Here is a 14,032-nt window from a genome sequence, read left to right on the forward strand (position 1 = left end):
CCTGTGGAAGCTAACTGTTGCACTACTGAACTGTATCATACTCACAGTATCAATGGCACAGTTGTGCCCACTGACAATAAATTTCTCATTTCTGCAGGTCCCTCTGGTGTAACAGCAAGGCAGCCTATCCATGCTGGTGAGTGTGTAATAACATTAACTTCAATACTCTTGATACTAATAGTAATAATAGGCTGAAGCAGTAGTGCTATGTGTTTGATTGCAGGTGTGTTTGTGTCTGTGTGTTGATATCTCATATACTGAGGAGTGTGCATGTGTGCATGTGCCCATGCGTGCATGTGTGCATGTATGGATGTATGCATGTGTGCATGTGCCCATGTGTGCATGTGTGCATGTGCCCATGTGTGCATGTGCCCATGCATGCATGTGTGCATTTGTGCATGTGCTCATGTGCGCATGTGTGCATGTGCCCATGTGTGCATGTGTGCATGTGTGCATGTGCCCATGTGTGCATGTGTGTATGTGTGCATGTGTGTATCAGTGGTGACATTGTGTACACATTGTAAACTGTGTTTCCTGTCTTACTCCCACATGTTCTGGTGCTGCTCTGGTGTTGTGCAGCAGGGAACCTGAATTAGCTGCTGTGGATAGTGATAATGATACCTGCGTAATGGCACAGGGAGGTGTGCCAGGGTCTGTCATTGGTCAGCCAATTGACTGTACACAGCTGTCGACCCCATCAATGCGCACAGTCATCCTGCCAATACATCCTTTGTCACCAATGTCCCTAGGTGATGGACAGGATACAGTGGGCATTGACCAGGTTAATGTGGTATTGGTGGCACATGCATCCCCACACAGCAGCCATGGCAAGGGTCCTGACATGGTACCACACAGGCAGATGTCCAGGGGTTCTTGTGGGAGCTTCCGTGGGTGTACTGTCCCTGTCAGACATGCCCACAGAGGTCTTTTAACCTCAGCTATGTTTTGGGCTGTAATGCAGGCACAGTCACGTATGGAATGGTACACCAGACACGGTCTGAGGGAGCTGAAAGCATGCCGCACAGCTATGAGTGACAGTGTGCGTGATGTTGTGGCTGCCATCCGTAACTTCACCGAGGTCATTAACAGACATTGGGGGGACACATTAGATCTGTTCTACAAATACATGTCCATGAGCCAGGGCAATGGTGGACGGTTGAGGCGTCGACGTGGCCGTATGCCAGCAACAGCAGCAGCTGGCAGCTGTCGCGGATGACAACAGGCCCACGGCTGTCCACATAATGCCAGCAGCAGCCTCAGCAATGCTGGGTCTGTGCTGTCATCAGACCGCCCCAGGAGACCATGTGCACGTGGCTCTGGACAGTCCCAGCAGGGACCTGTCTCCAGTCACCAACCACCTGCTTCTGATGACAGTACCCAGTCTGGCTTAATACCTGATACGGTCCATAGCACCCCTGCCAGGCACAGGTACCATGTCCGTGGCCGCAGACAGTGATCTGTATGACCTGGCAGGTACAGTCTGTGGCTGTCCACAAACACCTGTATATGGCAGCCATGAGGTGGGACTGTTGCATGCATACACACATGCAAATTGATAACACCTAGGGCTACCACATACACGCACACACTGCATCAACATTGCCCCATCTTGTACTGCTGTCCCTCACCAACACACACACACAGACATGTCAATTGGTTGTATCAGTGGCAGACTCAGGCATACCAAGTACACACCCTGTGCATATGATGAAACTGCGCCACCTCCTGCAATCTGTAACATCGGTGCAGGAACAGGTTAACATGGTGCTGATGCACAGGGTGACTACATAGAAGTGTTGTAATATTATAATGTTGACAACAGTACAGTGTAATGATATCATTGTGGGTATATCCCAGCATGCTTGATGCAGTTACAGTATGAATGTCATTGTATTGTTTTGTACACCCATAGTAATTACCATAGTGTACTGTCTGCACATCTTTGCATACTGGTGGTGAGGCTGTCAAGAGATGGCCACCTACATAGGTAGCACAGGGGATACGAAAATGTACATATTGATACTCAATGATGGCCGTGTCAACTGCGAGTTGCATGCTGTCCACACTCGACTCTGCAATGAGGATGTTTGAGGATGTTGATATCTGTGCAGTAATACACAACAGGTTCAAGACTCACAAGAGCACACTAGCACTACAAGGTCACACCTCATATCATGCATGACAGCACCACAACAGAGAACTAACTATGACAGGAGAGAGAGTCTCCATACATGTCAAGGATACTGTGGTGCCAGGACAGGTAGCATACATCATACTAAGTCTGGAACTGCTGAGTGAGGGCTCAGTGTCTGTTATTTGAAATGTGTATTATTACAGGTATGAGCACTTGGGTATCAGGCCAGTTATTCAACATTACGAAGGTACATGGTCTATACACTTGTGGGGGGTGGGGCTGGACCCAGCCCGTCTGACCTGTGAATGTCTGGGTACAGGCTTATAGTGCCTGCATATATGCACTGTTACCTACTGGCAGTCGTACACCTTGTTTGTTGTAGCATAATCTACATACAGGCCTGCTGACTGTAGCTTTGTTAGTATGCATGTTTGCTTGTTATGTTCCTGAAACACTCATTCCACCTGCAGTGCAGATTTACAGTGCCTCTGTGGATCCCTAGTGACATCTGTATTGTTTACTGTACTGATGTCCATGTCTCACTTGACAGAACATCACTGTTTGTCCTGTTTGCATGTAGGTTGCCTGTAACACATTGCATATGGCTTACCTCGCATTTGCTGAAGACAGCATGCATATATGCCAGCACTAACAGATCAGGAGCACTACACCATCACATACCCACCTTGAGTACCTTGTTCCCCATTGGCCTTATGTGTCGTTACTTAGTATGGGATACACAATGCTATGGTAGCATGTGCAAAGGTCACCTGTCAATCTACTCTCTGGTCCAGTTGGTGAATCTGTGATTCATGTGGCAATGTTACAGCTGCCTCATGTGCACAGACAACCCTCTCCCCTTCCCATACACTAACAATACATGTGAGAGATGCAACCACATAGCCAAACTGGGGGCTAAGCTCTCTTAACTCAGTACTGGCATACCCTGTCAGGTGGAGTGGGATACTACAGTGAATACAGTACCAGTCTCACATAGACCTGCCATGACCGCAATCCAAACACAGAAACACACAGGTACATTCTTGGACTCTCGGAATAGCATCCTGCCTGAGCAGCTGACACCTGCAAAGCAGACACACAAGCAAACATTAAGCCAGTGCAGAGCACGTGCAACACATAGCTCACAAATCCTGTGTGCCAAACAGTCACAGGCCATATGGCTTGACAACACACCTGCTACAGTTGTGTGAGGTACCTCTATCATCAGGTACACTGAGGTCCTGCTCACCAGGCTGAACAAGGTGAAGGTCATGCTGAGATGCCCGTCGGGCACTATGATCCACCACATAATACAAGCATACAGGTCACTCCAAGGCATGTAGAAATATGACTCAGTCATTGTCTGTGCCAGTGTGTATGACCTGTGATGCACCTCCCTGGACTACATGTTAGGGGACATAGAGGGGCTCTATGAGCTTGTGGCACAAGCTGGTTTGACCCGGACCTTAAGTAGCATCTTACCCTCACCAGGAATGCTGCCACAATATGTAGACAGGACGATCAGTTTCTACAATTACCGTATGTTTCGGTGACATTCAAAGGGGATCCAATGCCTGTCAGCGTGGGATTACATGCTGGACAAGCCACATTGTTTTGCTATGGACAGCTTGCACCTATCACCCATGGGCCATTGTATATTGGCAGAGGCTGTTGCTACACACATAGTGCCTTTGTATGCAAGGCTGACATTACATAGCCACCTACACAGGTATCACACGGGATAGGACACTAATAGTAATGCTACTCAACAGCAGTAGTGTAAACCTCAAGATGCATGCAGTGGAAACTGTCCTTAGCATGGGGTACAGCAATATGCATGCAGTAACAGACTCCTGGTACAAGGCTCCCAGGTGCACACCATCACTGCCAGGTCATACCTCATACCATGCTTGTCGTCCCCTACACATGCACCAAACCAGACCAGGGGGGATGTATCCAAAGGCACCTCAGATACACACACCCCCAGGTTGGTGGCACAGCACAAAGCATCAGAGCCTATCCATGTGCAACTAACAGTGGGTTAGACTGCCTTCAGGTTCATAGCCTGGCACACACCACCCTCCCATACCCAGGAAACCCACTTGGCCTTCCTGACAACATTGGGAATATGACTGTCTCTACAAACACCATTATATGGGTGGACTGCAACTACCCAAATATAGAGTGTGAGCATTACTGTAGCTCCAAGACCCTATCTGAAGGGTTCTTAGCATTCATTCCCTGCATTGCTATGGAGCAACTTGTTACCACTACCACAAGAGGTGACAACATGCTGCACCTGTTCATCACCAACATGTGGACTATATGCTCCAGACCAGTCGTGTATCCCTCGCTGGTGGGATGACATCATCTACAACTCACACTGTATATTCACATACCACATGCAGCCCCTGCACAGAACACCACAGTCATACAGTTGTCTAATGCATATTCCATGTATTCACATGAGGCAGGCTTCGGACATGGGAACTATTGAATTTCACAGGTACATATGTGTAGGTGGCACACACATACATCATGTATGCATTGACATTACTGCTATAATGTATGTCATGCAATATTGGGAACAACACCCCACACACATGGACAAACTGTGAGACAAAAACACACATGGCGTTTGTAGGATACAAACCCCTACCTAACTATGTTTTGTCACTTGTGAGAGACGCAGTAGCAGAGTGTGCTATTTGCATTGTTGGGAGGATTTCTTTCTCCTGCTGTACTTATAGCGTGCTGACATCATCAGTGTTTAGACAGTGGAATATGCAGCATGTGTTGTGTTGTACTAGTTGGCAAAATGAACATTTCTCTTACACTTGGGATTGCACACACACACTACTTCCCCACACACATTCACTGAGCACTTTCAGGATTCAAACACCTACCTAACTATGTTATGACACTTGTGAGAGATGCAGTAGCAGAGCGCGATATTTGCATTACTGGGAGGATTGCTTTTTCCTGCTGTACTTATAGGGTGCTGACGTCATCAGTGTTTAGACAGTGGAATATGCAGCATGTGTTGTGTTGTACTAGTTGGCAAAAGGAACATTTCTCTTACACTTGGGATTGCACACACACTACTCCCCCACACACATTCACACACCCGCTGAACACTTGCAGGATTCAAACCTCTACCTAACTATGTTATGACACTTGAGAGACGCAGTAGCAGAGCGTGCTATTTGCATTATTGGGAAGATTGCTTTCTCCTGTTGTACTTATAGGGTGCTGACATCATCAGTGTTTAGACAGTGGAATATGCAGCATGTGTTGTGTTGTACTAGTTGGCAAAAGGAACATTTCTCTTACACTTGGGATTGCACACACATTCACGCACACATTGAGCACTTGCAGGATTCAAACCCCTACCTAACTATGTTATGACACTTGTGAGAGACGCAGTAGCAGAGTGCACTATTCAAATTACTGGGCACCGTTTGTGCTCCTGACATATGTATAGTGTGCTGACATCATTATGTATGAAGAGGTATGTACATCTGTTACTATCCATCAGTACAGGGGAGAGCATATCTATGCATTAACTTTGCACAGGCACAGTGGCCTACTGTACTGCGGAGGCAGACGCCAAATACACTGTGGATAGCCTTCTGTATTCCCTAGGGACAACAGTCTAGTATTGCACTCTATGGCCATATATTTACCTGTCAGATGCAAGTATCTGTTGCTCATATACTGTTTGTGGGTCTTTATTGCCATAGCTTTCCCTATCTCTATGAACAACTTGTGTACCGTGGAAGATGTTTGCATATGAGTGGGATCCAGTACTTTACTTATGTCTCTGTTGTAATTTCAGTGTGTGCACTGGGCAGATTTCTGTATTGTGGGAAGTTCCTGTGTTAACACATACAAATGCCAGATATGTGTGTGCAACTGCTGAACTGTGACATGGCCTAAGTGCGTGAGCATGCCCAGTTCACAGTTTCTATGGCCTCTTGACTAACACGTCTCATTTATCTAAGTGTGCGAGCATGCCCAGTGTGAACTTTTCTTATGTTGGGATCTGTGGTCCACCACATTTGTGTTTGTGTGTGGACGTCATTTATATTTCACATGTACAGTTGAGTGTTGGATATTAGGTTGTGTTCTTACTGCCCAACTGCTTTGTGTCTGAACCTAACAGGCATTATGCTGTGCCTGCAGGGTCGCCATGGGATAGTTTGCATACAGTTGTCAACATCCCTTCCTACTGACCAAACAGTGTATTGTCGTATAGTGTACTGGTGCAGTACTTTCACTGTGGTGGACAGTATCATTGGTTTCAGTCCTATCACTGCTTGTAATATTTATAGTGGGTACACCAGACTGGTTGAGGGTCAGTTGTGCAGATATGACCATGTTGCATTTTGTTCCGATATGGACAGCATAGTACATGATTGTCCGACATTGTTAATGTATTCCACAACTTGTGTGGACAGTGACAAACAATGGCCATGTGCCCTAGTCCATTTGTAATGCTAGTCAGAGAGTGTTTGCCCTTCAACACACATTTACTGGTGTTTGCCATGACATATGTCAAGGTTAGTATGCTGTGCCTCTGTCTACCAGTGACATACAGGTGATATCCAGGGTACACCTACCATCTCCCATCCAGTCATCATGATTCCTCTGGATGACAGTCAGTGAGGAACTCCCTGGATAACCTGTACTGGGAGTTTAGTCCCGAGTGGAGTGAGCATCTGGGTTATGGACCAATCGGCACAGCATGTCCTGTTTATGTCTGTGCTGAGGTTCAGGCCTGTCAGCTGCATAGGTCACCAGCATTCAGATGTTACATGGTGCCAAACGTCCATTGATACCAGCTTGGTCATGGATTTATACATCAGGCACAGTTCACCTCCAGCCAGGCGGTATGGCACTGTGTGGAGCTGCAGTTTGTTTAATCAGGCGACACATGGCATCTGTTACAGCTCTGCGATCCTCCTGGTGGGGTATTTGTGGGGTCTTTCCAGTTGATGCAGGTGTCTGTTAAGGTACATCCCTGCAGGGCCATTGTACACAATTCTGAGGCTGCTGATGGATGACTGGAGAGGCACATTGACCTACCCTGACCTAGCTGTGCTTACCTTCATGATTAGGTGAGTATATGGTATGTTTCTGTTTCCACTACAGACACATGGTTGTCACATGCAGGATATCTATCACCTTGTGTCCCCAGGTCTCTTATTGCTCCTTACTTACTGCTTACTTACTGGGTTAACACCTATGTGGTAATTTCTGGCCATGTACTGTGTTTCCACAAGGGATGACTATACACTATTCTGCATTTAGCTTGTTGACATGGCTGTGGCACCACTTGTCTGTTTCTATGTGTGCCTTTTGTAGGTTGCTTGTGTCAGCTGGAGGGTCCGATATGGTGGGCAGTTTGTAGTCCTCAGCGAACCTGTTCAGACAGAGTCCTTCCATGTTGGCCTGTACCTATGTGACATATATAGCATACAAGAGAGGTCCCAGGACCATGCCTTGTGGGATGTCAGTTGTACCTGGTTTGCAGTCTGACATGGCTGCAGCATGTCCGACCAGGTCAGTTCTGTCCTTCAGCTGGTTTGCAACCCATCTACTTGGATAGGGGTTTATAGTTAGGACGGTGAGTTTATCTGTACTGACCAACTAGGGTATTGTATGGAAGGGTTTAGCAAGGTTCAGATAGGCTGTGTGATTCACATTCCCCACATCAATGGCCTTGGTGCGCATTTCACATGAATCAGACATGTGTAAGGGGCAGGATCTGCCCTATGACAGCCACACTGGGTAGGGTCCAATGTCTGTAGGTACCCAATCTCGTTATTCCTGGGGTCCATGATCATACTCTCCATTACTTTGCCAACCTAGATAGTCAGGGTTGAGGGGTGATAGTTTGCAGTATCCATTCAGGCACCACCTTTGTGGTGAGGGACCACTGTTGCTGTACACTGCTCTTTGGGTACATATCCTGTGGTAAGACTGATAGTGCTGAGAAATAATGCCATTTGGTGTTCCATTCTTCTTACAGTACTTGTTGGACACAACCCAGGACACCATCTGGTACCATTGATGCTGTGTGGTGTGCTTTGTAGATGCTGGCTGTTACCTCAGCATCTGCAATGTCAGGGGGCCAGCACTCTGCTGGGATAGATATTTGGCAGTTAGGTGCTGGTGGGGAGTTTGCAAAGAATCTGTTAGGTAGGATGTTGGCAATGTGTGTGGGTTTGGTGTATTGTTTGTGATATTAGAGTACTGCAGTGCATATCTGTGGATTATCACCATGGTTCCTACCCATCAGGTAGGACAGCTGTGTGATAATCCTTTTTGTCCTGCACAATTTGTATCATCATAGGTTCATAGGTTCATACTAGGCTATCTGCCCTGGCCTTGTTTGAGCATGGACAGACTGTGTGTGAGTTTCGACACCCCTTGCAATGTGCATATTATGCCCATGTAGGGTTTACTTTACTAGATGTGACACAGGGATGGCCCCCAGTGTACACCTACTATCTGCCATGCACTTCACCAGATTTCTCTTGTTTAGTATGAGTGTGGAGCTCAGCCTATCATGGACTGGGAATCTGTTCCAGAGTGTAAGGAGCCTCTGGGTTATGGATCTGTCCCTCCAGCACATCCTATTTATTTATGTGTGGAGGTTCAGATATCTCACTGTGGTGTCTCTGCTGGATTTGGGGTTTCTGCAGTGGAGCATGTCCACTCATTCTGGATTGCACATGGCCTTGTACATCAGGCATACATCGCCTCTGACTGGGCAGTATGCTTGTGAATTGGGCTGTGGTTTCTTCAGCCAGGCTGCAGATGTCAAATGTTTGGACCCTTTATCCTGCTGGTGAGGTACATTTGGGGTCTTTCTAACTGCTGCAGGTGTAAGGTAAGGTACATCTGAACTGGGGCATTGTTGTCACGTATGGGCCTGATAAGGGAAGAGTATGGGGGCACAGTGACCTCTCTTGATCTACATGTGCATCCTTTTGTATTAAGGTGGGCAATATAGCAGGTCTTCCTGGCCACCTTGCCAATGTGAGTGTCACATGACGGGTTACCATCCACTTGTGTCCCTAGGTCCCTGATTACTTCTTCCATACATAATGGATTGCCACCTATGTCATACTTTGTGTGTGCCTTGTTTGGTATTTGATGAGACATTCATACTCTGCAGTGTCTTCAGGAAGGCTGGCTGGGTTCCTGGGTTTGTGAGTGTGGTCTGTTTTAGGCTGCAAACAGGGACGCAGTTTGAGCCACTGTTACTTGCCCATGGATAGTCCATGCTGCTTCTTGCTGTGGTACCAACCTGGGGGTGTGGTTATCCTTGACAGTTACTGGTAGCCACACTCCTATTGTAGTTTGTTCCATGTTTTGGAGCTGTAGAGCATGGTATGAGGCATAACCTGGTAGTATTAGGGTGCTCTTCTGGGCCTTGACCCAGGTTTCTGTTACAGAACAGATATTACCATTCTCCATGCTGTGGTGGGTTTGGTCTGCATGCACCTTGCAGGTTAGACTTCTGGCATTGGGTAGCATTACGTCCAGGTTGTTATCCCTTGTGCTACCTATGGTGGTGGGTTTGTGTTTCCAACCTTACCTATTCAAGGCACAGTGGGGGGTGACAACAGCCTTTGCCAGTATCCACACAGCCAGGTGTGCTGGGTGCATGGCATCCCTAGCAGGTGGAGCATCATGTCTTGCTCAGCATGTCATCCCAGGCTGTCAGCCATTTGTCCCCCCCTTGCTAACAGCAAGACTTCAGCCAATTATTGTACTTGATCTTGTTGTCTTCATAGTGTGGTATCATGCTTGGGGAGGGTGAGATGTTAGGCAGGGTCTTCATGTTTGCATATACCAGATGGTGTTACATTGCTTAACACATGGCAATCATGCCTCAGGTGGTGCTGCAGGGCTGCCTCTGTTGGATGCACATACTACACTCCCTGTACATGTCTGAGAGCAGGTTGTGTCATGTTAGGCGTCCCTGTTACTATATGAGTGAGTCAGAGAGGGGTATCATTCCCAGGGTTCCTACTGAGCCAGTGTATGTGCTATGCGTTGCCTCTTTACCAAGGCCAGGGCATACTGGGCATGCCTCCTTCTGCCTACTGGGGCAGGCTCAGGTTGTTCCTCCTCCGAGTCACGCTCTGCCTGTGATGGCCTTGGCAATGGTGGGGGGCTGTTTGGCCTGGCCCTATGCTGGTCCTGTTGCAGATGTTTTCACAGAATCATATTATGTAGCATAGCACATACCATGACAATTTGGGTACATGTAGTTGGTGAGTACTGCAAGGCTCCACCAGATGTGTCCAGGCACCAGAACTGTGACTTGAGCAGCCCAAACACACGCTCTATTACATTACGTGTTTGTGCATGTGCCTCATTATGGCATTCTTGTTCAGTTGTGAGTGCATTTCTGATGGGTGTCATCAGCCACGGCTCCAGTGCATATCCAGCATCCCCCACTAGGTGACCATGTGGGATGTCCCCATTGGCAAATGTCTGGTACAGCTGCGTCAAATGCCAGATATGGGAATCATGGTAGCTCCCAGGGAAGCTAGCACACACATTCATTATTATGCCCTGGGCATCACACACGACCTGGCAGTTGATGGAGGCGAAGCCCTTGCGGTTAATGTAGGCCCTACCCCGCTCACCGGCTGGTGCTTTGATGCATATGTGCGTGCAGTCTATTGCACCCACTACCTCAGGGTATTCCGCTATTTGATGGAAGAGACGCATATTGCTGGCCAATACCTCATGGGCATTGGGGAAATATACATGATCACCGACATGTGCTGACATGGCATCCAGGAACTGGTGCAGTACCCTGGTGGCTGATGCCTGTGATATCCCCATCATATCACCAGTTGGTCTCTGGAAGGTACCTGTTGCTAGTATTCTCAGGCCAACACATACCTTGGTTTCCACTGGGATGGGTTCTCCTCTGTTGGTTCTGTGTGTGAGGCGTGGCCTGCACAGCTCAACAATTTGCTGCAGGAGGTCTCTGTCCACTCTATAGCGATCCACTATCTCCAGCTAATGTAACCCCTGGTAGGTGATCCTGGGCCTGTACACTCTTCTCTGTCTCCTCACTGTGGGTTGCCTGGCAGCATTTGCATTGTCACCACCCTCAGTAAGTCTCCTATGTCTCCTTATAACTGTTATGGCAGCCCCTAGCATGTTTGGTCTGAGTGCAGCTTTTCAGTTTTCACTTCTACTAGCTTACTCCTGTCTTGGAGTGTCTCTTGAGAGAAACATACTGCAATGCTGTTTGCAGTGTTTTAAGTGCTGGGTGGGCTAGTATTCTGCCTATGTAATTGCCTGCTTCTAATTGTTTTCACCTGCTAGCTCTAACAGTATTCCCTGCTAGCTTCCTACTATTTTTTCTGCTTCCTTTTTCCTCTCTGTTTCCTCAGGGGGGAGCAGCACGCATACCAGTGTAAACACGCTCACAGTGGCTACCACGCGCACACACATGCTTACACGGACTAGAATCTGCTTATTTGGGTTAAAACGCGCGCACACCAGCACAAACAGGTTTACAGAACTTTACACAGGATCCTACATACTTACTCTGCCTTACACGCGTGCACTCACGCTTACACATGCGCACTCTGTCTTACTCGCGCCTCCCAGCATGCACATCACAAGATGGCACGCACAGCAAGAAACTTTGGTGTTGGCCACAGTGTACACCTTCCATTTCTTGACTTTCCCATGCTTATCTGTTGACACTACTCTTTTTATGCTGTGTGATTGACATCTTTCACATACCACTTTGCTCCAATGAGCTTGATTTCTTCCTGACATTCCCCCCTGTGATGTCACCTATCTCCTACACTGTTACTCCCCCTTATCTAACTCTCATACTACACGGAATGTGGTCATTTGCTATGTGACAGTGTGATTCAGTATCCTACCACTCATTTACATAGGATTGCCTACTAATGCTTAGTTATGTGTCTTACACTCAGCTTCCCCCCTTAGCAACCACTAAACGGTGGCCATGTTGTTTTCGGTCTGCTAGTCCCTGCATTGCAAATCCATGCATTGCATAAAACCCACATTTGTGGGTTTCAAACCTTTATATTTATGTTTTATATAGCGCAGCCCGTTTGCGTGGGGCTGCACTGCGTTTAAACCTCTCCGATCGCCGAAAAAAAAATATTTTATTTCATGTTTGCATCGGGTTACCATGCCAATGGCCACATATTTGGCCATTGGCATGCTGCCTGCTACATAGGCATACTTTATTTGGAGCTGTCATGGCTCCATTGTGTTATTTGCAGTAACGTACTCAGTTGTCAACTGAGTACATTTCTGCACCTAACACGGCTCTTACATGGGCTGGTTTCAGCTTCGTGGATTGCTAATCTACCTCATTTGCATGCCTTTCGGCTGCAAGTGAGGCAATTAGCATATCCACGCCCTGCCCATGTAAGAGACATTTTAGCTGGTCTCTTACATGGGATTTCGGGCTGTTCCTGGATCGCGATGGCTACATGGAGTCTTACACGACTCTTAGACTCCGTGCAAGCCATCGTGAATCCTGCCCAGAATATTGGAACACATTAGAGATATTACTAATTGTAAGGAAACTAATGCTTTAGCTAATCATGTAATGCATACTGATATTTCCCTTACCTTTAGTTTTTTTGTTATTCAAAATATACCTAGTAGTATACGAGGTGGGGACATTGAGAATACTACAGAGAGCTATGAACAAAAATGGATCCTTAGACTTAATGCAGAGAAATACCCTGGCCTTAATGGTACTACTTCCCTGAAACCTTTTTTAAAAGCTAGACAGCTTAAACATTAACATTAAGTTTGTGTTTAGTTTGTGTGTGTGTGTGTGTATATATATATATATATATATATATATATATATATATATATATATATATATATATATATATATATATATACACATATATATGTATTTATTGCTATATATTTTTATAATATTGTCTAAGTTTTAGTGATTATTTAGTGTGATGTATTTCTTTCTCCTTTTGCAGTTCACTATACCTTTTATTTGTCTTTGCATAGCATCATGTGACTGGTTTTCTCAGTTAATTGAATGCACCTATTTAAGCTGCTTGTTATTTTATAGTAGTGTCTGATGAAGCAACAGCAGTTGTGAAAGTGCTTACCTTTTTTTCCTTTTTGTTTTTGGTTTGAATAAACGTCGTTTTTTGTGTTAACTTGGTGCAGTTTTTTTGTTTTTGCTTCATGTACCAATATACTTGCCCAACATTTCCTGGAATTCATTAATTCCTGTGCCTTGGACCAGCTCGTACTTACCCTCACTAGAGGTGGCAACATCCTTGTCCTGGTCATTACCCCCGGCAAAGCAAACCACCATGAAAAACTTCTCCATTGCTAACTTTGGGCTCCTAAAAACAGAGGTGGCTAACTTCACGGAACCCATGTAAATGGAGAATAGTCGTATGTCTGTCGAATTATACACCAATGTACTGTACAGACACGTACACAAATGCATGGATTTTGCCATACCCAATAGAACCATGATGCACTCCTCCAAAAAATAAAGCCAATCTGGTGATCCCTTGCCATAAACAAACTCTACAACAGAAGGAGGAAACTGATGCTAATAAGATGAAGTCCCAAGACTGGAAAAACTCCCTTATCAGCCTCAACAAAAAGTTGAGCTCCCTCATCATATCCTCTAAAGCTAGCTATGAAAACAGAATTGCAGCAGATAGTAAAGACAACCACAAGGCCTTCTATAGTTATGTAAAGAATCTCCACGATAATACCCAGATTTGCTCTGAGATACTGCACAATGGTACCTCCTATACGAAGCCAACACGTATTGCCAATATACTGGCCGACAGATTCAGTGCCAACTTTACCCCT

Source organism: Protopterus annectens, chromosome 4.part1 (assembly GCF_019279795.1).
Source record: "Protopterus annectens isolate FY-2018-M chromosome 4.part1, PAN1.0, whole genome shotgun sequence".
Taxonomy (NCBI): Eukaryota; Metazoa; Chordata; order Ceratodontiformes; family Protopteridae; genus Protopterus; species Protopterus annectens.